The sequence below is a fragment of the Lissotriton helveticus genome, chromosome 5_1 (genome assembly GCF_964261635.1).
Source record: "Lissotriton helveticus chromosome 5_1, aLisHel1.1, whole genome shotgun sequence".
In the NCBI taxonomy this organism is placed as follows: Eukaryota; Metazoa; Chordata; class Amphibia; order Caudata; family Salamandridae; genus Lissotriton; species Lissotriton helveticus.
Genome location: NC_136065.1, coordinates 359,285,405 through 359,311,878, shown reverse-complemented (window position 1 = coordinate 359,311,878; position 26,474 = coordinate 359,285,405). Strand labels below are relative to the sequence as shown.

Below are 26,474 nucleotides of genomic sequence, written 5' to 3'. Positions count from 1 at the left end.
ACGCACTCTATGCAGGAATCCCAGCCAAACATCTATGATGACTACAACGCATCCAAAACGCCTCCACCCGACTGATTGTCAACGTCCCCCGCCGCAGCCACATCACCCCCCACCTGAGAGACCTACACTGGCTCCCCGTTAACAAGAGGATCACCTTCAAGCTCCTCACCCACGCACACAAAGCACTCTACAACTCCGGACCGGCCTACCTGAACAGCAGACTCAGCTTCTACAACCCCACCCGCCAGCTCCGCCCTGCCAGTCTTGCCCTCGCCGCTCTTCCCCGCATCCAACGAACAACTTCCGGCGGCAGATCCTTCTCCTACCTCGCCGCCAAGACCTGGAACACCCTCCCTACCCACATACGGCAGACCCAAGACCTACTCGCCTTCAGAAGACTCCTCAAGACCTGGCTCTTCGATCAGTAGCGGCACCCCCTCCCCTCAGAGCCTTGAGACCCTCACGGGTAAGTAGCGCGCTTTACAAGTACTCTGATTGATTGATTGATTGAATCCCGTTTGGGTTCCGGAGTAGAGTGGCACCTGCCAAAAAGAACTTCAACACCTCAAAAGAGGTAGCAAGCTCTATATAAATGCAAACCTTTCCCTCTTCTATCCCTCCACTATCCTTCTCAATACAAATAACAGAATAGCATATCCACTGCTTAAATTCGTTTCATATTTGGCTATACTAATTCACCACTAATTCTTTTGGGTTCCTAAGTAGAGTGCTACTGGCCGAAAAGGAGGTTTGACGCCTCGTCAGCGGTAGTAAACACTATATAAATGCAATTATAATAAAATACTACTGGGTTGAGATGATAACATAAGTTGTTACTGAACATAAACAGAAATTGCCTGTTTGAAGTATAAGGCATGATACATGTGAATGTAATTATCAGATGTGAGCGGGGTATGTACATGGACTTTTAAATAGTGTTACTCCTTCCAACACAAACATGTGTACAGATGCAAAAAGTGCATATATCTGGCCTTTCACAAGGGAATAACAGAGCACAAAAGCGAGCGCAGCTCAGAAGGTACATCCTCAGTGGCTAACAAGTTCATAACTTACATTTTGTTTTCCACCTCAAAGCCTCAATGAAAAGAGCACCAGCTAACTTCTCCACGCATAGTGTCTGAGAACTATAATCTTTCAAACTCTGAAAAGATTAGTGGTTTCTTTAAATTACATGTTACCAGCGTGCAGGATACAAGTAATTAGCATCCACTCTCTTTAATTGATGTCGGGCAAAGGTGGCACTTTGATGCGGTCTCCATTCATAAAATCTTAATATGAGTATCTGTAATTCAATACTATTTCTGGGCACCAAAAAAATATCCCAATTAAAAACGATACTAATGTGTTTTTGTTGTGCTTACTTTAACAGGCAGTGCGCTATCTGTAAATAAGCTGAATTATTGTGCAACTCACTCGATATTTTGTATTTAACATCCCAAAGCCAAAGAAGGATGAAAATCGGAATCAGCCCTGCCGGATTTGAAACTGCAGGTTTCGTACCGATGTCTGTAGCAGGTTAATTTAGGTGTCTATGGAGACGTCGAGGATTCTGAAGTTCTAAATCTGTGCGTTAGGTGAATCGTTTTTTATTTGCACATGTTCACAGTTCTGGATGTTTGAAAATAAAACAATGTTAAATTAGTAAGAAGGAAAGATATCTCGGCGCCTTGACTGCCCATTGCTCTAATCAACCTGCAAATCACCAGCGTCCTAAAAAGCCAGCCTTACAAGTTAGAGAAAGTCGGTAAGGTTAAGTTTGGGTAACTCGTAACCCAAAGATGTAACTTACAGCGCTTCGATGCCGCACACACCTAACAGTCTGCACTACATCAAAATACAGCTAGGGAATCTTTGAATCTCTGATGTCGGAACTTTGTGTACACAACTGTCCCACCATCTGTGACACAGCTTTCAAGGTGCATGACTTGTCACGCGCATGCGCTGTTGCAGTTTACGAGCATGCTCGACTTCAGGCTATATTAAGAATCTAGGCTTTATATAGGAGACGGGTGGCTTGCCTCATAGTTCAGTAATAGCATTGCCATCAGGTCGGGGGCAGGAAGGTTTCTCGGTTCAAGTTTAAAAACTCGCACTTATAATAGATACCTCTCAATGCAAAGATATAACCAGATGTGCTAAATTAAAACGCTTCCGCCAGTTAAAGAAATACACTTTTTTTTCTAAAAGACACATTTTCAAGTTTTTACACGTCTGTTGCATGGTGTTCGTACCGAACATGTCCGGGGCACTGGTCGTTCTCGGGCTCTTAGAGCCAGAGCTGACCCGTGGCTCCTGACCCGTGGCTCTGCTCTCAATGCGTTGGCTCGCCCGCTCAAACTGCAGCCAAGTAATTTGCATACATACAGTTGAGTTTTCCTGAAAACAAAACTGTAGTAGGCCTTAGGTGGTGATTATGATCAGGGTTGGATTGGGGCCACAATTAGGCCCGGGCAGCCCCCAAAAAGTGACCCACATTCGCTGATTGCAACATTTCGCGACACACTGCTTGGTTGGGATCATGGAGCTAAATATTGCCAAACATTTGCATTAATTAAAGTGTTTAAGGGCTTATAGCTCCAGTACTTTAATTGGAAATGAACATTCCAATGGAAAAATATACACTGGAAGCTCAGAGTTATGAAACATACTAGGCACTCAAAGTAAATTAGTTTTTTAACATTTAAGTTTGCTGTAGGTGGTTTAATTAATGTCCGCTAGGAAACAGGACATTGCACAGACCTAAACGGCCTTCAACACTCACCCTAGGCTTTTCAGGTATTCACATAAGAGGGGCCCTTCAATCCCCCGAGACTGGTGAAAGGTGTATCTTTTTTTCGTTTGTTTTGCCTGCTGCTAGCATCAGACGTAACTTCCGACCAATGGAATGATGCTAGTGTGTAAATGCAAAAATAAGGGGGGGGGGGGGAAGTGTCACTTTCCTTACATACTCCGAGTTTTATATAGAACGAAATTGGCCCCGAGAAATTGGAGTGCTTTCCACGAGCACCAGATAACATAACAGGCGGCCAGATACATTTTTCTGGGCCCAGGAGGTTGAGCCGACGCTGGGCCTCAAACCCAGTTTCAAAGTGGGTTAAGGCCACAACCTCTCCCTCTTGACTGCAGGAATTGATTTCTGGAAGGCAAAGTAAAAGAGCAGATACTAATGTATCTCTGCCTGCAGGGAAGGAGGCAAAAATAATTGAAGAGCGCCGCCTCCTGCCACCACTTGCTCCAGGCCTCCCCCTGCCTCAGGTCCATGCAAAGCAAGTGCTGATGACTTCGCATCAGCACCTCCTTGAGGCCTGTCACACCTGGAGGGAGGGGCACGCCTCGTGCTGGGCGCAGCCCATTGTCTTGTCATTCTGACTCTCACAGTGCGGCAGCGGGACTCTAATGTGCATCGCGTCAAGGTGCTTAGATGTATGTAATGGCTTTAACCGCCATTGATGTAGCGTCCTTTGCAGTAGACACTGAGGCGACGGGCACAAAAGCGGCCCACCAAAGGGCCTAAACCACAGGCCCATCAGCCAATTGCCCGCCTTGCCAATCCGAGGCCGATTAAGTTCAATAATAGGTTTCTGGGGCATAGAGCGAGGGTCGCCCTACTGCATCATAGGCAATTTAATTCTGACACCATCTTTGGACTAGCCGGGGGCGAGAGGGAACCTATGCTGATCTGATGCGTGACAGCTTCCGGTCAGAGGCTCCCTGGTTCTCTGCACATTTTCCCGCTTCGCGCTGCGGTTGCCTTCGCCTCGTCCCCCCCCCCCCCAGTATTGGGGCACGTGATTTAGATAGAGGGCCCCCCTTAAACAGTAGATAGCGCGGAACCGCGCGGCCCCCATCGCGGTCCACAGGAACCACCGCTGTGCTGTGTGCGCGAGGGTGGTGCTATCATCTTACATTGGCTGGGCGACGGCGGTGCTGTTCACCGTCAGGTGCCAAGCGCTATATCGGCCGCAATCACCCACCAGATGCCCGGGATATGGTCCCGTCTCCCCCCAGGAAACAGAAGAGCGCCCGATAACTGAAAAACGCTGATGCAGGAGAACAGACAGGGTGAGGGCGGCAGAAGACATATGTGAAAGCTCTCCTCTCCCACCGCAGCATGGCCGAACTCATTCCCGCATTGAAAAAGTCTATAGAGAGGGCAGCACAACCTAGGGCCCAGTTATTCTCTCTCACCAATGTACTGTAAGTCCTCCACATGTTTCATGACAGGACTGTGACCCAGGAATATGGGAAGATGCTAGACTTAAGGCGTGATGCCTCAAACACAGCCCCAAATCGGTAAAACCTCTCCCAAAACTTTTTTTTTTTAGGTCTTGCAAGAGGGAAGCCTTCTCCTTAGATGTTTGCAGTGATCTCATTGTATATCGCAGCTTCCCAGGGCACATTCCTGTGCACTTACTGGTGTAAACAAAGAGAAGTGATCTTAAAACTGTAGGAGACACCCCCTTCGCCCCACACCTCCAGCATTTATATAAGGGGTGGCTGCACAAAGAATGCCGTGCCCAGGGGGGTTTCCTCCTTCAGTAGATGGGCCATTGCAGAGCTCACTCGACGCAGCTCCTTGCATCTGTTAAAGAAAGGAAATAGTCCCAGCCCCCTCTTTAATTGCGGCCAATTCCTGCCTTTTGTCCACTGAGTGGGCGTTGGTAAAGACAGCTCAGCAGGACATCCACACCTCGGGCCAGCGCCAAAACCACTACCAGGGATGACTCTGAAATGGCACTACACCTCTGGGTCAAGAGATAAACCAACGTATCATTCTAGATCTATTTAGAAAGAAAAAATATTTTAAAATAACCGAAAAATATATAGCATGTCAACACCAGCTTTAGAAGGAGAAAGAGTAATTATGATAAATCACGTCTTTGTTCAAAATTATTTGGTGCAAATGAAGAATGATAATGAAATGATGAATGAATTTCATTAACCAAGTTTGAAAAATAAAAATGAACGTTTTGAACAAATATATACACAATTTCTGGAGTCCTAGTTTGTTGACAGGGAACCAAAAGCAGTGCCCAGGGGGATGGAACTAATGGTTCATTTTTGCCACTTTGAACTGTTTATGCACAGACATCCAGGACGGAAGACGTCACTCGTGGAGCACCCAAACCATTGAAAGAACTTTTCTCCAAAAACAGTATTGAGCAACTTTCAAGGCTGTGCACCTGCACCAAATAATATCATTTGTTCTAAATTACAAATAGCAAGTAGATCTAATGCTACATACTGCAGTATGTACGCAAATGTATTAACTGCAATAAGGTAATAATGGCACTTTACTTTTTTTGCCATCTTTAAATGTCCGGCCCCTACTCATAGGCATTCATTTAATCAGTTTCTTAAGAAATTACGTTTTGATTCAGCGCAGCAGGGATTCGACCTGATGCCGCACGTTTTACAGGAGGTGCATTTCCCTTCTATTTCCTAAGATCTGAACTTGTGAGCTGCAATTTAAACCTGCTACCTGCACGAGCCGCAAGAACCCACAGAGCTATTTTATGAGAATTTAAACTTAAACGTGCACGCTTAAGTGCAGCACTGTGCAGAACACACGTCAATAGTGCAACTTTATGAGACTATAGTACCAAGCTTAATGAGGAACACAAAGCACACGTGTTTATGGACATTGGGGCGCACAGTTTGTCATAAAGGGATAAGCCACTTTCCCAAAGCCAAGGCTTAAAGTGTAGATTTTGCTGAAAGGTACACTATGAACTGCAGATTAGCGAGGTGCCTGGCTGCACAATGCTTGGGTTGGGGTGGGGGGCTGCTAATGCGTCTCATGTATTTTTAAGGCCAACAAATGAGCTCCTGGAGTTAGTGGAAGCGCCAAAAGGCTCAGTGGCCACAGAGAGATTGGCTTATGGTGGATTAAGGACCGGTTGATAGCGTCTGAGGGGATTCTGGAGCCCAGAAGACTGGGTTTGATGGCATAAGAGACGAAGGAGTAGACTATGTGAGCGAGGGCTCCGGAATGAGGATAGGCCGAGGGTTGGATGAGAGAGTCTCAGAATGGCAGGTGATTTCTGAGGGACATCTTTTTGGCTGAAGTCTGCGAGACCCTCTTAACAGTAAGCTAAAGATGCCTGCAGGAGATGACTGAGTGCAGTGAGGGACTCTGAAAAGCCACCCAAGTACATATGTGGGCAAAGCCATCCGAGGCGCTCCAATGGGCAGTAAAGAGTTTTAAAGGAGGCGACTTACATTCATAGGGGCTTAGAGTCATTCTTCAACATGCCAAGCAGGCCCATGCCCCCATTCTTCCTTCTGCACGAACACTTGTGGGCAGGTACCCCCTGGAGTTTGCCCTTGTTCTCACCCTCTCGCAAACAGAGGCACAGAGGCCATACAGCATGTTCCCACCACCTACATGTGCAACTGCACTTCTGGGGCCAGGACTACCCTACTAGGTCCCACCCAGAGCCTTGGCTTTGTGCTGCACCCAGTCCAGTGGTACCTTGTGTCTGTGGTCTGTGAGGCAAGCTGGTGCTGCGGCTACCTCTGATGTATCTCTTCTATGTATGAGGACGGCCCTTATCCCACCTTGCCGCCAAATCCTGGAACACCCTTCCACTCCACCTTCAAACAGCACCCTCATAGGCAGACTCCACGAAGGGACTCAAGACCTGGCTTTTCGACTGAGACCCACAGCCAAGCGCCTGGATACCCTCACGGGTGAGAAGCTGCGCTATATAAGAACAGTTTGATTGATTGCGGCAAAAGCTGCACCACAGCTGCACTGCTCTCAACTTTGCGGTGCCTTTTCAGTGTTTGAAGTATTGCTGCACTGTTGTTGCTGCCTATGTTTTACACAACATAGAGCATGTTTGGAGGCCAGGAGTGAGGGATGTGCTACTGACTATCGGGTTTGGACTTTCTTCGATTGTAGCCCAAAACGCCTTTTAATTTAATGCTAGCAGTTTTCAACGTTCACCGATTTCATTGCTTTAATGATTGGCATGTCACCACTGCTGTCCAAGGGACAACTTACCTCGCTAAGCCATCTAGAGAACTGCCAAGTGTTACTTGATTGACAGTAATACTATCAGAATTACTACTGCTCTATACATTGTAAAACTTCTCTCAAATTTAGTGAGAGCTACTGCCCACAGCTTAGCACTCCTAGTAGCATTGTTATTACTAGCAAGATTGTCAGTACTACTACTACTGAGATTACCAGTGATTTTTTTGTTGACATTTCTTTAAAACTTTTGGGTTTAAACAATGGATGGGTAAGAGAACTGTACACATGCTTACATTACGACAGGTTATGTAATTCAGTCACTTTTGTACAATTACAGGGCAATTATGAAGCATATAGTAAAATGTACTAATTCTCTTATAGTAATTGTGAGATTTGGTCATACAGTGTGTGCATTTCGACAAATATTATTACTTGACGTATCCATTGTGTTTAACATAACTTTCAGAAGTTGATGGTGTTACCGTTGGATATGTCGCGTGGTCGGGAGTAGGTGGGTAAACTTTATTAACTTTGCCCAACTTTATTATGTTGTCGTCTCCCAGCACTTACAGTGCAGCACTACTGAGATTACGACTGATACTAGGATTCCTACCACTGGTAGATGCAGCACTACTAGAAACGGTACTATTTTTTACCAGGGTGATCAGCACAAATGCCACGGTCATCATTATGAACATTATTACTACAACTAACATTATAAGCAGCACACCTATTACAGATAGTGGTATTAACAACCCAAACTACTACCACTCTTGCTAGCATAAGAGGTGCTTATTTACCACTATTACTTCTTTAAATAGTACTTGATATTACTACAACTAGTAGTAAACAATAAAACCTCAGGACCTCTGAAGGACTGAAAGGAGTCATTTTGAGTAGGTGTCCATGTGAAGCACCAGTACCTGGAAGAGTTAAGGAGATGAAAGTCATAATCCAATTGTTTGAAGTTTGTAAAAAGTGCCATTAAATTATGGATTGGCACGCCAGCCAAAGTGGTCTATTTAGAACACCCCACCCTGCAAGGTCTGACAAATATTCTCCAAAATAAAAAAAATAACTAGCAGTGGCAAAGCCGATAGATCTGACTTACATTTCTAATTAGAAGACAGACCTGTTGGGCTTTCATAAATCCGCTTTGAGCACAGAATTTGTATGTCAGCTGCGGCCGGCAGCAGGAGCAGGGGAGTCGCAAGGCAAACAGGATCTTATGAGCATCCCAAAATGAGCCACTTCCAAGTAAACAGAAAGATACATCCAAACAGCCTGAAGCAATGTTTCACAAACTTTTTAGAAACACGACCTACTTTTTAGAACGACAAACTGTGGACATGAGGCAGGCGATTTTGCAGAGTAACTAAGGCATTGTGTGGTAGGCAGCGCACTGTCATTTACAGACAGCACATTTTCCACTGAAATGGCCACTAACTTTGCACAGACATGTGTGTGTACTGTGTACAAATATGATTTCAGTGAATATTTATTATTTGTGCATCACCAAGTAAAGGATCGTGAATTTGTTTTGGTCCTATTAAAATCTTTGTTCCCGTCACACTTCAGAATTAGAAAAAATATCTTCATTTTTGTATTCCTAATTGTTGAATGTGATTGGTTCAATTACAGGAATTTATATTTTTTTCTGCGTTACAAAAAATGACATCCTACAGCCTTTCCTTTCACGCTCCCTGCACACCAGCAAGACCGTCCCATAATTCACTTTATTTTTCTTTCCCTGACTACAAAGTGAAGGGTTTTTAAACACCAATCCCCGTTTAAAAAACGCAAGCAGCAATCTGTCAAAAGACATAGTCTGACATTTAACCTCTGTCTTTGAAGCAGCAGCAAGTGTGACCGGATAAATACAGAATTTAAGGCGTCTTTATTTATTGCTAGGGCTTTCGCAACCCGCCAAAAATCGTCTCGACACAGCTTGGTAAGCACTGGCCTGAAGCATGACGACCCGAATACAATCTCCAGGCACATTGTTTCATTGTGTAATATTCTGGGCCGTGCCCTGGTCTCGGTCGGATTGCACTAACCGTGACCCCACACACACCATTAGCTTCATAGCTGTGACAGGGCAGAGCTACAAAAGGCAAACAACTATGTCAACAAACGGGCCTGTTTGTACAAGCGACAGCAGCGGGAGCTTCTCACAAGCCCTGGTACTGCAGGGGCGCAAACACTGAACATGTGGAAGGGGAAGCGCTCCCAGGAAATCAGCACACGAGAGTGGAACAAGCACAGGGTATGGTGGTGTAAGCCCCCTTACGATCAGGCCAGACCACAACACACCAGGAAATACATGGGTTTCGCTTGAAACCAGCATTTAACCAGAATAAAGATTTCTCCAGACTTGTGCAAAACCTACTTTGCTGAGGTAGAGGTTTCCCCTCTAACCTCAACCGATTTGTCAAAAACCCGAACTTTTCATATCAGGACGGTCACTAGTGATAAATGCTCGAAATGTTGTTAGGCCTCCTGTGTTACGCTAAGTTACCAAATGAACAGAGGTTCGCGCGACTTGCACACAATTAAAATAGTTTATTTCTATTTAAACCTTAAAAAGGCATGCATTTAAACCGTACACTCCCAAAAAAAGAATGCTAAAATGAAACACCTAAAAAGTCACAATAAGTATCGTATATGGCTAATCACGAATGATGGCGGCCACACCTGATTCACGCTTCCGGGTGGGCTGCCCAGTCTGTCACTCTGCGGGGGCGCGGTCTTAACCATACTGCTGTTGCTGCATGTTAAGTCGCCCGTCGCTGCCTGGTTGCTGGACCCTGCTTCTGCTCCTGGACAACGAGTCTTGTATGCTCCAGTGCAGGGTTTAGCAGTGGCCCCTTGGGGCCTTTGATTGGAGTGGCTACCACCCTACCTCAGCCAGGACCTTTGTGGCTTGCAGTGGCGGCTCACCCTCGAAGGCGGAGGAGCGTTGCCCCACTGTGCAAAAAGAAAACTAAAATGACAATAAAGTATCATTAGTGTCATTTTATTTTTCCGATTGCATGCAGTCAGTAACTGTGATGAAACTCCTTTGGACCTTTAATTTCGCTGATCTTCACAAACTGACCCTCTCATAATCATTGAGAGCTCACTTTCGGCCCCCCAGTTGAAAACCCCAAGGGCACACTCTATCGGACAGGACCCTGCTCCATTCCCCGCTTAGCGTGATGCACTTGATTTTGATGCTTTTGGTTAACTCCCTCAAGGCCTTTGGACCATGGTCAGATAACCCTAGTTGTTTCTGCCCTCTGCTGTTACCCTCCTGAGACTGCTTCTTGGGCTAGGGCTTAAATAGCAGCAGGCGGGCATTGGCAAACGGTCACTTCAATTCAGGCTTTTCCAATGATTAGCTCATGAGCTACAAGTAGCTCTCAAGCGACCTATAAGTAGCTCTCCTGTGTGTAGCCCAGCGTAATACATTTAGAAGCTTTTCCTTGGTTGCATTAATAAAGAGATACCAAAATTGAGACCATTTATTTGGGATAAAAATGTGTTTATTTTCGAACTCATAAGCTGATATTTGGAGAACAATTGCGGAATTTCCAAAACACATTTAAAGCTATTTGAGTGATCTATCAAGTGGCATTGTGATTTTTCTTTTTTTCTTTTACAAATGTTACAACCCTGCTGCTAGAGGCATTTCCACTGTGCCTGTTATGTATTAACCATGTCAAGGTATTCTGTATTGACAAAGCCATTTTTCATTTCTGCTGGAAAACAAGCCTGATCACTGGTAGAAATCTTGAATATGGTCGCCGCTGATGTAATCTTGTCTGATGTGGTCACTATTACAACACTAATAATATTAGTAGCTCTTAATAACTTTTATCGAACATAAGGAGCTCTTATTACAGAAACGTTGGTGACCCCTGCTCCACACTCATCTGCAGCCTGGATTCACTGGACAATGTGTCTGGCTTCTTGTTGTGACACTATAGGTCCGCTCTTCCTCTTACTACCCAGGCCGTTACAACACCTGGGTGTGTCCCATGGCCTGCGCTCCTTCCCCTCCTGCTTATTGCTTGCCCTAGCAGCGAGTTGTAGCACAAACATCTCATAACGGTCCCATGGGGAAGCCAACAAGCCCAGAAAAAAATGCCGACACTACCCAGCTAAAAATGTCAAACTTATTGGATTGGCCTCCCCTCCCTGAGCCCTCTTCCTCATTGGCTAAACTCCCAAAAATCCTGGGTGCTATAGAGGTAGCAGTAATGCTTTGGAAACTAAAACTGAATTTGTGGCCATTGACATTAACCAAAACCGTAAAAATCAGTGCAAAATTGCAGGAAGAGGCACAGACAACGAATTGCTATTAAAGGACCATCACCCTGCACATAAGACCTCAGCAAGCAGCTGGAAGAACAAACACAACCAGCTCCTTCTAGGGTATGGTAGAAGACTCCACAGCCTGCTCAAACAATATCCGGATTGCAGGGCTACCAGAGGGCAGGGAGGACCCTAATGCCACACTTTTTGAGGACAGTGGCTGTAGGCAAAGGTTGCACTGTCCAGTTTTTCCAGCATATTCACCATGTAGACAGCAGACAGTCCACACTCACTGCATTACTGAAATGGGAAGCATTCACAGTGGTAATCCGCAGCTTTTGTACACACAGTAAAGCAGGGAGCCGCAGGATGTTGAATGGCGAATTGAGAGAACTGGAGGCTTCATTGAGACAGTTTGAGGTCAATGCACTTGCTGGGGTTGATGCTAAATAAACCCTCCAGGCCGCTTGGGAGACATATACCACTCTTATTGAAACGCTTTGCTACCTCTACTTCCACGCACACACTGCCAAAACTCATTCTGAGACTGACAAGTTTGGCACAGACATAGCTCGTCCCACGCAGCAGGAGAATTTGCTCACCTCCCTTACTGCTATATGTTCAGCCACAGGCGTCTATAAGAAATGCAAAATCCATACCTCTTTCAATGATTATTACAAGACCCTTTTACAGCCCAATCACGTCACCCCCCCCCCATCTCTAGCGATCATGTTTCTAGACCATATACTTGTGCCTAAGTTCCTATTACATTGAATTGATGCCAAGGAATTGTCCACCTCTGACGAGGAAGTCCAAGGAGCGATAAGGAATTTTACAACTAGAAAGATTCCATGTTGTGACGGCCTGCCATTTGAGTTTTATAGCACTTACTTCAAACCCTTTGCCTCTAGACTAACCAAACTCTACAACAATCCTTACGAGAGCCACTGATTGTATCGCTTCCCAAGCAGGGAATGGACCCTTTGAAAGTCTCTTCCTATAGACACCCGCTAATACTCATTTCAGACTATAGAATACTTTGCAAAATCCTCGTGGGCCAGGTATTTGCTTGCCTTTCAGAAATGATTCAGGGTGAACTTAATAGTGTCATACCAGGTATATTGAACTTCCTCAAAATAACGTGGTTATCCTGCATTATGGAGGTGGTTCCTGTCTGTGGCCCTACTCTGCTTATTTAGTTCTGGACATGGAGAAGGCGTTTGGCTCCCTACAGTGGCCCTATCAATTTGCAGAGCTGAACAAATTCACCCAGTGCAACAAGCCCTGGCCTAATGGCTAGAGCGGTTGACCTCAAAGCTGGGGAGGAGTTAGAGTCTAGGTAGGGCGCTCAACATCCTGTGATTCTGGGCAAATCAGGTAATCACCCACTGCCTAACAAAATTAATGCGTTAGTCTGTAACGCAATTGTGGCTCATGTAAAGTGCTCCGATACATCTGAGTCGAGTTTGCGCTTTTTAAAACTCTTGGATCAACCTGTTGTACAACGGTCTACTGCAACAGCCTAGATTGGCATGCTAATTTATTAAATAGTTCTGTTCCATAGGAGCATGTCGCAGGGGTTCTCGCTTCCACCTTGCTGTTCACCTTTGCCATGGATCCACTGGTTATGGTAATGTATGCCATGGCTCGGGACAAGGGGACCCATTTCCAATGCCACACATGCGGCCTAACTTTACGCCGATTGCTTGCTCGTATACGTTAGAGACATATGCACTGATCTCTCCCGGATATCTCAACTCCTTATAGAATTTAAAGCAGTGCCAGTCGTGAGTGTTAAATAGGGCTAAGTGCACTCTGTTCCCGCTATCTCACAATAACTCACCAGCATGCAGTGGACATTGGCAGTGGTGGAGGTTTTGTATCGTCATCGACATAGTTTTTGTATCTTATCATCACACACCACAGTTGCAGCAATCAGAAATCAATCTTCATAGAATGGCTGCAGCTCTGTGTGCATGGGGGGGGGATTTTGGAAATCACACCCCATCTCTGCCATTGGCAGAATCGCTCTAGTGAAGATGACTATATTGCCTCGGCTACTTTATTATTTCTGAGATATCCCTCTTCTGTGGCCTAGAATTTTTAGTAAATCACGGAACAAGTTGCTGGGAGAACTAGTCTGGGGTTCAGGCAGGCCCTGAGTCTCCCTGGCCAAACTGAAAATTCCACCCAGCAGGGGAGACCAAGGAGCACGAGAATCCAAACTTTCCTATCTAGCAGCTCGGTTACAATAGGTCTCCCACTCATTGACTATTCGAGGAGATTCCAATCCCCTTTAGAGAGCTTCAAAGACTGTTCTTGCTCAGCACCACTAACTGCCCACTTCGTATTTTACTGTGCTGCCATTCCCGCTGCTTGTTTATCTATCTCCGTATGCTTTGTGGATACCCTTTTGTTGCATCCCTGACTCGGATGCTGATCAAGATCCTGACATAACCCATAGTGTAGTGAGCTTGCATGACAAATTGTTCAGGTGGCTCAGTGTTTGGGATCGCCCATAGTGCCAGAAGAGCAAACATCAGTTGCATGTGTGCTTACAAAAAAGTGCCCACTGTTGAGTCTATATACCTCCATGAATGATGTGAAGGGGATCCCTCTTGGAAGAGATCACCCATTGTACACAAGCCCAGGTCCTCCCAGGAGGCAAAGGTAGCCCCAGGGATGTCCTCCTCTGAGTCAGGGATGCACCACGGGGAATCCACAAAGCATAGGGAGATAGATAAACAAGCAGAGGGAATGGCAAGGCAGTGCAATACATTCCATTGGAAACCTAATAAAAATGCTTAAAAAAGAGGATACTATAAATAAAATCAAAAGTAAGATTAAGAAAAGTATGCCTTAATTTTTTTTTTAATGCAATGATGTAGCCATTGCTGCCGGCAGCATCATCCTGTAAGTGCACGTAAGCGTGAAGATATATGTGCACGCTTACAAATGACGGCTCTATTTCTTTTAATTAAATGATCTGAGGTGGCTGACATCAATCAGATTAATAAATAATATGTGAAAGTGTTTTTTGGATAGACCAGCGGCCCACAACAAATACCAGCATCCCTCACGATGACCAAGCAAGTCAACGCCATCTCATCCTCATGCTTCAACACCCTGCGCATGCTCCGAAAGATCTTCCGATGGATCCCTACTGAAACCAGAAAGACGGTCACCCAGGCCCTCGTCACCAGCCGACTGGACTACGGGAACGCCCTCTACGCAGGAACCACAGCCAAACTTCAGAAAAGGCTCCAGCGCATACAGAATGCATCCGCACGACTCATCCTGGACATCCCACGCCACAGCCACATATCTACCCACCTGAAAGACCTGCACTGGCTGCCCGTCAGCAAAAGGATTACCTTACGGCTCCCGGGGCCGGTACTAGCCATGGGCGGTATGGGCAGCTGCCCAGGGCCTCGCGCTTAGGAGGGCCCCGCAGTTGCGGGAATAAATAAATGATGAGGGGGGAAAGCGCTGCCAGTGCAGTGAGCACAGCACTCGCGCAGGGGCCGGGCCGCAGGCCCGCAGGCAGTAACTAACTAAGGCAGGGAAGGAGGCCTGGGAGAAGTCAATGTTCTGGTTATGAAGGCAGTGGGACCGGAGAACAGTGATCCGAGGTGCTAGGAGGCGTGTCCAGCTCTGGTATTAAAGATAGGGGCATAGAATGCAAGGCCCCTAGGGCAGGCTAGTCCAGTCTTTATGAACGATGGCTGGAGCTGAAGGTAGAGAGGGCCGGCTGCTTCAGCTCTGGTATCAAAGGTTCAGATTTATTTCTACATGAATGCATTCTTCCGTTCAATAATATCGAGTGTGTTTATTTTGCAGTTACCAGGCCTCGTTCTCCACACTCTGTTGCACGTGGCCGGGAGACCCGGGTGTGCCTACAATCGGCATTTCTGTGGTGTCTGCTGGCTGCAAAGAAAGTGCGAGAGTAGACTTCTAAGAGCTCTGTATTCATTCAGCCATTATTCATTAGGCATCACTGCCCCCTGGGCCCCCTCTTCTCTCTTACTTCACCTAGGGTCTCTGCATCGCATCTTTGAGCAGAGCCTGCTGCTACTTTTAAGTCAGCACCTCCTGCACAATACAGGGAACAACACTGTCTGTGCACGCACGCAAAGATGCCTGCACGCACACCCCACCACCTAGCTTGGTTGGTGGTGGTGGTGCGTGCCCTGGTGGTGACGTGACGCCGGCGTCGCCGGCCTTGAATCTTCCTCATGCCTAGTCTAAGGCCTAAACACCAGCTATATCATTTGTAATGTCTAAGGCATGAGAAAGTTGGCATTAGACTAAAGAGTACAAATCTTCTGTATAGTGAGACAAGACAAATTCTACAGCTGCAGCAATAATGAAAATGAAATAATAACTTAGCTATTATAATTTTATTTTGAATTAAGTGATACTTCTTAAAATCAGTGGGGCAACCCTCCTGCGCCACTGGATGTCGGTTTTCTATGATGTCACTTCTTGTGATGTCACATGCAAATTAGAGGGGCCTCGCATCTCCCATTTCGCCCAGGGCCCCACAATTCCTAGGACCGGCCCTGCCGGCTCCTCACCCACGCACACAAAGTGCTCCACAACACAGGCCCCGAATACCTCAACAACCGCCTCACGTTCCACACTCCGACCCGCCAGCTCCGATCCTCCAGCCTCGCCCTCGTACCACGGATTCGCAGAACCACCTCCGGAGGAAGATCTTTCTCTTACCTGGCTGTCAAGACGTGGAACTCCCTACCCACCCACCTACGACTGACCCAGGACCAGCTCACCTTCAGGAAACACCTCAAGACCTGGCTCTTCGAGCAGTAGCAGCACCCCCCCTCCCTCCAGCACCTTGGGACCCTCACGGGTGAGTAGCGCACTTTATAAATGTATTGATTGATTTATGGACTCCCCTAAAATGTAATTAAAAAAATATTCAACTGACCATGAGGGAGCAACAGAGTGGCAAGTGGGAGGTTGGGAGTAAAGCAACAGACAAGACCTGTTATGCCTCACACTGGTTTCGAATAGCTAGCGCCAAGATGCCCATGAGAGCGCTTTACAAAATATATAACATAACAAGTGGATGGAGGGGAGGTAGCAACAGAGGTGCATAAAAATCCTGGAAGGTGGAGCAGCCCGGAAGCAAATGGCAGCTGCAGCACCCTCCAAGAAAAGTAAAAATAAATACAAATATGTGTTTTGAGGACCGCAAGGGGGTAAAGGAGCAACACGCCAGCTAATGAGAGTGACAAAGCCAATCACTGGTAAACAATGTGCTGGCTCTAAGCCCACTGTAAATTCACAATAGATCTTTCGCAACTAGACAGCTTGCTCTGTCTAGCAGGCTACACCTAAAAATACTAGCTAAAACCAGAACAATCAATTTGTTGTTCTCAAAAAATGCACATTGTAATTGTAGTCGCTGGCACTGAAGGAACTACTTTGTGTGCTCCTGCTTCTACATGCGGCGACGGCTTCAGAAGATTATTCAAGTGGATCCCAACTGAGTCCAGGAAATCAGTCACCCATGCACTCGTCAGCCCTAGACTCGGCTACAGCAATGCACTCTAAGCTGGCACTACTCAACAAGCATTAGAAATGCAATAGGTCTCGCAGCATTAGAGTTAGTGCGTTTAGAATTGTTTATGGGTTTTTTGTTGTAAATCTTTTGCATTTTTATTTTTTGTAGCCAATGCTAAAGAATTACAAATCAAAAAAGCAATAAACAATTGTAAAAGCTTTAACCAATGCAAGCAAAAGGAAATTGCTATTATTTAGGCACACGTGCTATAACACCAAAATGTATCGAAATAAAAACTCGCTACGTAATGTGCCAGCACAAACCACTGGTTTATTTACGGATACCTTTGTAACAAATTCTGGGTTGGCCTTAATGAAAACAATGTTGGGGTTGAACAGTAAACATTCACCACCTTACAATTTAGCAGAGGGAAAGGGCAAAATAGATTAATCTCAGTAAGCAGTAAAAAGAAGAATTACGCTGATGTACATCCGAATCGAGTTGGCCATTTCGCCAGAGCACTAAATGCAGTTAGTGGCATTGTAGAATGGAAGGACGGTCAATAAATAAGATGCCGACGCGAAAGATAGGGGCACTAACGGTGATTGGTACACAAAGTTAACACTGAACAAAATAACCTGTGGAGGCGTCAATACTTACGCGACAAGTACTTTGTAAAAACAAAAACAAACAAGTTTGTGGTCAGCGTCAGCGCCCTTTTGGCAGTCTTCCAAGGCAGCAGTAGCTGTGTGTGTTTTTCTCACGTTCAGTACAATTCCCACTTTCGGAGACACACAAAGGCACCGGAAACAGGATCGATAATTGAACCTCCGAGAGCAGGTCTGTGCAGGGGAAGCTGCCTCGGGCTGGGGGTGCTAGGGGGAGGGGGCGCGGGGCAGATGGCTTTCATCTGTACTCTGCACACGTGTTCCTTCAGAACCGAAAGCAGCGTCAGGAGGAAGAGCCCGCGTGGTTTCACTTTCAGGCTCCGCCGACCGGAGGGTGCAACGCCCGGGAGATGCCCCGGGTTCGGTGAGGCGCAACCAGGAAGCCGGGAAAAGGGAGCCAGGAAGTAGGAAACCGAGGATCTAAGAACATTTCTACCACACAGAATACGCTGTGATGTGATGCCGAATCTAGAGTGACCCCCCTGCCAAATCCTCTTCTCGTCCTCCAGGGCCAACGTGCCCTGGTGACGGGCTAGCGAGGCACAGCCGGTCTACGTTGAAAAATACATACTTAAAACAGCGGGTAAGAAAGCATGCCACAGCTGTAATCAGAGAGGGCATCGACCTCCCAATTGCCCGCCTGATATCACCCCGGTGCCCCAGCCTCATGTGAGCAGCACACGGTAAAGTCTACCACTCTGCCCCAGTGTGGTGTAAACCTACAACATGTGCTTATGGGCATGCTGCCTCCCAGGCCTTAAGCTCTTGACCTGACCATTCAAACCTTGGCCTCTCTGCGGTGACTAACAGGGTACTGCGAGACTGGCTCTGAGCACGGATTCTGCCCCGCCCCCTTCCAAAAGTGCGAAAACCCTTCCCCCTAAAGAGAAGACCCACTCCACTGTTACAAGAAAAGCCGACGAAAACGCAGCGTGCTAGTAAGGGGCAAATGGTTGGAGAGACGCACATTGCCGCCCCGAAGCAGCGTGGGAGGCAATCCAAAAGACCGCCGCACTGAACCTGCTGGTAGTTTGAGATCAATTGAATATACATCTCACAGGTGTCACTCTACCTCCTTAAAATATCCTCCGTAAATGACCCTAAACACTAGAAAGAACTGGTCCTATAGAGAAGCGCTCCCACTCCTGCTGGTAATTTAGTGCTGAGTAGCCCAAAATAGACATCAGCCAAATAAATACCTATCGCTCGCGTCAAAAGACCGGGCAACGTGGAGCCCCGAAGGAAAACTGATGAAACGCTGACCCTTCGAAGAAATGGCCACCAGAGGGGGAAGGGGGTGGAGGAGACCGGAAATGGCCGAAGAGAAAGCGCGCCAATTTCCCCACCCCCAATGACTAGTAGGAAACTGACCACTGAGCTGGGGCGCTTAACCGTACCACCTTGTCCAGCCCACCTAACGCCATGGTCGCCTCCACCACTTGCACACATGCCGCACTGAGGATAGCTGGGGAGCGAAGGCGCTAGAAACTCACAGGCTACGAGTCTTAAAAGTACTTAGGCAATAGGCAGAAGCCGCGCAGGAGAGCGTGCAAAATATCGGGACGGGGGCAGCCTCGGACCCCTCCTCCTGGGGGGCCCAGAACGCCAGCGTAGACTGCACAGCCTGCAGAGCTGCTGGGGAGAGGGAAGAAAGAAAAGAAAAACCCTGCACAACATACGCTGCGCCCCCAAGCTGGCACGGGGTGAAAAGTTACCACAGCGGTAACATGACCACTAGCAGAATGAGACTGGGGGGATACTCCTGTATAGAAACACCGCCTGCCCGACCTCCTGCCAGATACGAACATGGCTCCCGATCTTAAAGTCGGCCTCCCTACCGTTTGAGCCACATCTTACACGCGAGAGACCAGGCCCGGTGTAGCAGACACCCACGTATACCAGCCCCGTGGTGCATTAGGCTGAGTAAAGAAACCGCACGGCCGATGTCGGAGTAACACCTAGCTCATTCCGGGCATCTGACTGTTGGTTCCGCACAGCCCCACATATCCCCCGTCAGGCCAGTACAACTGAAAAGAAAAAAAAAAAAAAGGGAGCCAGGAAGTAGGAAACCGAGGATCCGGCGAGGGCAGAGACAAGAGGAAATCAGGGGACGATCGGGGGTGCAAGGGAAATCGGAACCCCGGCAGGAGAAGATCAGGAGCTAGGAAAAGATCGGGAGGCGGAGAGTTGAGGCAGGCATGGGAGGAGAGGAGGAGGGGGGAGGAGAGTAGGGGAGGCACGGCCTAGCGGCCGTGCAATCAAGTAGTGAGGGGGCGGAGTTGTGGGAATGCTGAGAGAGTAGGCGGCTGGGGGCATGTGCACGCGCATTTAAGCTCAATGCGCATGCGCATTGAGCTTAAATTTATCGTGCACTGCAAGGAATCGCCACGATTCCTTGCAGTGTGGATAAAGAGCGGATAAGTGCCAATACTCTCGCCTTGCTCGATGCGCATGCGCATCGACAGGCGAGACCTAAAAACTCCTTAAGAAACTGCAGAACATACAGAATGCCTCTTCCAGACTCATCCTGAATATCCATCGCCACAGCCACATCACCAGTCACCTGAGAGACCTCCACTGGCCCCCGATCAACAAAGAAATTACCTTCAAGCTCCTCACACACCTACAAAGCCCTCAACAACGCCAGACCTGCATACCTCAACCACTGCCTCTCCTTCTACACACCCACCAGACATCTCCGCTCCCCCTAACTGGCCCTGGCCACCATCCCACGGATCTGCAAGACCACAGCTGGAGTAAGATCCTTCTCCTACTTCGCTGCGAAGACCTAGAACTTACCGCCTCTGCACTTCAGGCAATCACCATTACTGTCGCAATTCAGGAAGGACCCCAAGACCGGCTCTTCGACTGAACCGCAGATCTCCCTCCCTCAGTGCCTTGAGACCCTAACGGGAGAGTAGTTGTGCTTTACAAGAAACCTGATTGTGTGGGGATGTGCTCTTCGTGAGAAAGCAGAATGCTATAAATCTCAGTGAAGTTAGCCAGTAGCTAAAGTGGGCTGACCCACTGCCTGAGGGATGTATAACGTAACAATGCAAGTCAGTACAACGTGTGTCGTTACATCGCGGTCGTTACAACGCCTGCGAAGTTACCACGCTATGCTATTACAACACAAGTCTTTACATCGACTTGCACTAGATGGCGTGCTAACATAAGAAAAGTGTAATTTACTATTCCAAATCCAGTCCACTTAACAGTAGGGAAGGTGTTGGGATAGTAAACTACACTATTTGAAATGTTAGCATGCCATCTAGCGCAAGTCGATGTAAAGACTTGCGTTGTAATGGCATAGCGTGGTTACATCACGGTCGTTGTAACGACCGCCATGTAACTGCATCGCGGTGTAATGACCGCGATGTTCAGGATGGTTTCCCTGTCCGACGCTGTATGCTGTAGTGGGGAGAATAAATGTGAATGACAGTACAGACCAATGGATAAGGAGGGCTGGCATTCCCTACAAGTATAAGGAATAATTTTTGTAAAATCAGACCCTTCGGATAGCATAAGTGAGCTTCTCTGCTTACTCCCAACAACAGATATACAAGGGAAGAAAATGATGTATTCTTTGCAGCACATTTCCTAGACCAGACTCCACTCAAAAGGATATACTTTCTCCCATAATTTGAACCTGTTAACAACATCGAATATTGCTGAGAAGTCCGTAAATGTGAAACAAATCCCCACTTTCTTGATCTTCACTCACTTGGCAAACAGAAGCTAAAAGATGAATATATTGCTCTCTGGAATACTTATTCATAAACGAAAACCCAGCTGAACCTTTGACATGGGTCTGAACCACCCCTGAATCTATTCAAAACTATGCTTCCCAAAATGTTAAAAGATGAATCCAAGAGTGGTATTAGCCGGTAACAGCTAGGGGTTGGCACCATCGCTTTTCTTGAATACGGAAATATGTCTTGAATTGGCTCAGTTGTCCAGGAGATGCCAAGACTTACAAGCTTCATTAAACACCCTGGTCTGTAATGGTACCCAAAATACTGGATCGTACTTCGATAAATTGACAGGTACCAGGAAGTGTTATCACCTTTCCAGTATGGGTTTAGGGGAGGGCGGGGGACAATTGAGCAGGGGCTAAATCTTTCCCTAATTGTCTCCAAATATATACATGCAAAGAAAACCAACCTATATGTGACATTTGTGGACCTCAGCTCTGCATTCGATTGCGTCTTGCATGACAATCTTTGGCAGACTTTAAGGGACATTGGCTTGGACAACCAAATAATTGTTTACATCAGAGAACTTTATGCTGGGGCAGGTGCACGTGTAAGGTACGGCCAGAGGGGGGAATGTACTGACCTTTTTAAGATTAATAGAGGGGTAAGGCAGGGTTGCATATTAGCTCCCCTGCTATTTAACCTCTATATCAATGGGGTGGGTTCTTGCTTAAGACAACAGTATTATGATTATCCTGTAATCAAAGGCAAACCCATCCCCATTCTATTGTACGCTGACGATGCGGCTATCCTCTTGCAGACAATGGTGGGCCTTCAGAAAGCCGTACAGACCTTCTCAAATTTTATGAAGTCCAGGGGACTACGTGTAAATGTCTCCAAGACATTTACCATGTCGTGCGGCCCAAATAAACAAAGAACACCATGTCCAATTATTTTAGATGAAAGGCGGGTGGAGTTAGCCGACATCTTTTGTTATTTGGGGGTTCAATTTGACAGGCAAGGCACGTGGAAGCCCGCTGTGAACGCAAGGGCCCTAGCATTTACTAGAGCATCTGGTGCTCTTATGAGATTCGCAAAAAAAATAGGGAATAGACCAGTCAGGGAGCTCCTCCAAATATTTAAAGCTAAATGTGTGGCCACTGGTACGTATGGGGCGGGCATTTGGGGCTGGCAGCAAGTGGAGGCAATACAGCGAATCGAGAACAGGTTCCTGCGATTTTTAATAGCTACATCGAAGAACACTGCTATATATGCCTTACACGCCGAAGTTGCCCTCCTTCACATCACGGATATTATAAAACTAGCCCCTGTTTTACTTTGGCACAATGTTTGGACCAATACTGCCACAGAACTGAATAGAACCATTATAGAGGACTGTTTAAGCTGTGATGGGGCAAAAAATATTAAATGGTTTAGTTACATCAAGAACTTTGTTAGTGAGATTGGTCATCCTGAATATTTTACCGACCCGGCCTCACTGGAACAGCTCTCGCGATCCACGCTAAAAAAGACTCTCCTAGAACATTTGGAATTGCAAAGATGGAAGGGCGAAAGGTCTAAAAAATCTGTCATGAGCCACGATGAGGTGACATCCCAAAGGGGCATTCAGCTGTATCTTGTATTAGATCAACCCCTGCAGCATCGCAGACTCCTGACATACTTTCGCCTGGAAACTTTTTATAGACTTGTGTCATTTCCGAATTGTAAAGACTGGGCGAGAGAAAAAAGACGCTGTCCTTGTGATGATAAATCATATCAATCAAACATACATTGCACTCTTTTCTGTACTTTATATAGCCACCCTAGGCGACACATTTTAAAACCTCTCTTGTTAGTCTGGGGCTTAAGAAAAGCTAGAGATGCCTATAATAAACTAAGGTCCTTAGACGATTGCCTTACCATTAGTACAGTGAGCCTCTACTTGAATACAATCTTAAAAGTGAGAAGGACTATAATTATGGGATAGCAATAGCCAATTAATTATAATTAATTAACATGTATTTCACCTGATTGCACTGTCTTATATCTCTTTTTAACTTCTTTTTAATAATTTTAAAAAATTGTTTTTAGTAATGTTTAATTTTGAGCGAATAAGATGGAATTTTAACTTTGATTTTATTTGTATACTTTCATGAATTGTAAATTCAATTCAAATAAAGTTTTTTGAACTGAACTGACTGGTACCCTATCAGGGCCTATGCTACGGTTAGCTGCTCAAGCTTTTATTGTAATGATTTGACGTTGTAGAGCACTTTCTACCCCCGGCGAGGCCTGACACGCTTTTTAGTTCCAATCAATCTACATATGGACCTATACGTGAGTAATCAACTGGTCGCATGTGACTTCCGGGTCGAGGTCTACATTTAGCTTGCTGCAATGTTATGCCATTCTGCCTCTCGTACAATGGCACCCAGGGTAAGTTCTGCCCTGACTTAGGAGTAGCTTTCAAAAAGACTACTATCCCTACATGCATCTGTCTTGTATACAATCACATAATGCTTCTTAACCCCTCTCATGCTCGTGACGGAACCGTTCCGTCACGAGCCTCGGGTGGGCTGTGCTGGTGACGGAACGGTTCCGTCACGGCCCCGCCGCCGCGCCTGCGCGGCGCTGATTTTGCGCCTGTGCGGCGTGTTCTATTGAGCGGGCGGGTCGTGACGGAACCGTTCCGTCACAAGCACAGCTCACCCGTGTGCCGTGACGGAGCGGTTCCGTCACGAGCACGGGACCGCCACGGCGCCGTCACCCCGCCCCCTTAGCGCTGCAGCGGAATAGCCGCCGCAGCAAAGGGGTTAAGGACTACTGTAATTGCACGCTAGTGTCTGTACTAGCCAACTCCCCCAGCTCCACCCCACAAGCCCAATAGCAAGGGACGGGGGGGGGGGTGTTGCACAGGTTATGTATCTAGACGCCATGTTGGGAGGTCACAAATCCTGCGTTCCACCCCTCCCCTCAATAGCAACGGGCAGGGGACGTTACACAGGTTAACTATCCAGGCGCCATGTTGGGAGGTTACAAATCTCGCATTCCACCCCCTTGCCCGGGAAATACTGCACGAGCAGGCAGGTGTCCAATAGAAACGGGGTCATAAAACTGCTGGACCTTTGCGCACGACGCACCAGCGAGAGGCGGCCTCGCCTGCAATCACACACAGCCGGCCGCGCGTGTTTATTTGTAAAGGCCAACTCCCCGACTGTCCCGGTTACTCGGGTTATTAGCCTCACTCCACAGCACATGGGCGCAGCCACAAAGTAAACAGATCGGATGACACCAACAGGGTCAACAAAACACCAACCGGTCCAAGAAAGGGCAAACTGAAAGCGCAGGAATCTGCAGAGCATTTTTATGTACACTTCGTCTTCTTCAGTGGAACAAACGGAATTCAGTGACCACAAACTAGAAAGAGGTAAAACGCTTGGCTGGTACTATACTTCAATCAGTCAATCAATGGCCACTTTATGCGCACAGCTACCTCAGAGAAGGTGTCCAGGCGCTAGCATACTTCAGTAAATTAATGAGTTTGCTGCGGGAATATGTCCGCAGCCTTCAAAGACTAACTTTAAAACTCTAGTGGGGCCTACTGGGCTTTCCATGCTCCCGGAATGGATAAAAACTTGTACAAATGAGTAGGATGGTAAGAGCGCTGGTAATCCGAGAACGAAAGACAAAACCGTGTGTGCGCTTTTCTAATGATCAAAATCAACAGTACGTAATCCACCCGTCAAAAGCCCTTTAATAAAACAGAGCTCTGTGGTGGCTTTTGGTACCAGTGACCCGCAAATATCACACTACTGAATAGTCACGCACTGACAATTTGTAATGTCCTGCAAACCCCTTGTTTACACTCCACATCAACCAGATTCAAATAAGAAGCTGCCTGCCCCTCTACTGAAGCGGCCTTCTAGGGCGAACAGGATTCTGCAGTATCTCTTCATTGGTAGATGTGGATGAGCACACATGGCTTAGCGCATGGGTTGGCTTCTACATAATGGTACACGATACAATGTGACACACCTTGCAACTCAATCTATAATAACTATCAATATCCGCTCACATGTAATGCTTTCAACATGGCTCACTCACCCTAGCTTCATTTCCCTACAAGTGTTTGAACTGAAAACACTTGACACTGGGTACCCAAACATTGGGGGTCAATGTGTGGCAAGAAAAAGGGGATGGCGTCAAGAAGGCAGCAAACATATATTTATTGATTTTTTTAGAAATTGGCAACAAGGAGAAACGTGAAAGTAAATCTGCCATGGCTTAGTTGGTTCCAACGGTTACATTTTAAAATATTATATAAGGCTAATGCACTTACTGCTAAGAGCTTTGTGTGCCTAGTAAATCTCAGGGGATATTAATGACGGTAACATGACTGGTGGTAAATGCACTTGGTAGTGAGGTCTGTGTTTTTGAATATATGATGTTACCACGAATACAAGTTCCACGCATGGCAATACCACGCGAATTTTAGTTCGCAAGTGGCTTTACCACGCTGGAATTTGCAACGAAGGATTATACCACGCATTTTAACCTTCGTTTAAACACAAATAATAAAGAATATTTTCTTACCTGACACCTTCCCGTCTTTCACGAGCAGCCCGTACTTCCATCCACCATCGAAACAAGCGTCAAAACACGTCTGCCAAAATTAAAAAAGGACTACTATTTTGACGTAACGGCACGTCTTTGGGGGAGGCACTTTCCTTTTACCTCGGTGGTACTGAAGTGCGTTTTTTTTTAATTTAATTAACCCGCTCCTTTGTTTATTTTTGGGGGGGAGACCCCCCCAGGCCCCCCCAGCCCCTCCCCCAGCCGACCCCCGCCAACCCCCCAATCCCACGCTGAACGACTGGAAGGAATTCCACGCCTCCCCCTAGCCAGAACGTATATGCGTGGTAAAGACTGTCGTTGAAGGCATACGCGTGGAAAAGACGTTTGCGAGGTAAGTGCCTCGTAGTAAACGTCACGCGTAGAAAAGCCTTCGTTGAAAATGATGTTTCCCGTGTTTTTCTAGTCACAGTTTTGACTCCTAAAGTAGATGTGAGGGTTAATGTGTCTCCTGAGAAGCACATCGAGTGACAAGCAGATGACAGTTGTTTATTTTATGTAGATAGGTATATGTCTTACTGACTTTTGAAAGAGATGCTTTTATTACATGCAGTTCATAATTTACAATCCTTCTGCTACAACACAGTGAGCTATGAACTGGCATCAATGGCCTACAAGCAAACTAAAAGGCATGGGTTTGAACCTTATTATTT

General features: G+C 46.7%; 1 protein-coding gene across 2 annotated transcripts in view; it reads right to left on the bottom strand.

Annotated features, from left to right (window-relative positions):
- Positions 1–26,474, bottom strand: part of LOC144754550 (rho guanine nucleotide exchange factor 16-like) — a 292,302-nt gene that overhangs the window by 130,753 nt on the left and 135,075 nt on the right. The gene's annotated exons all lie outside the window — the stretch shown is intronic.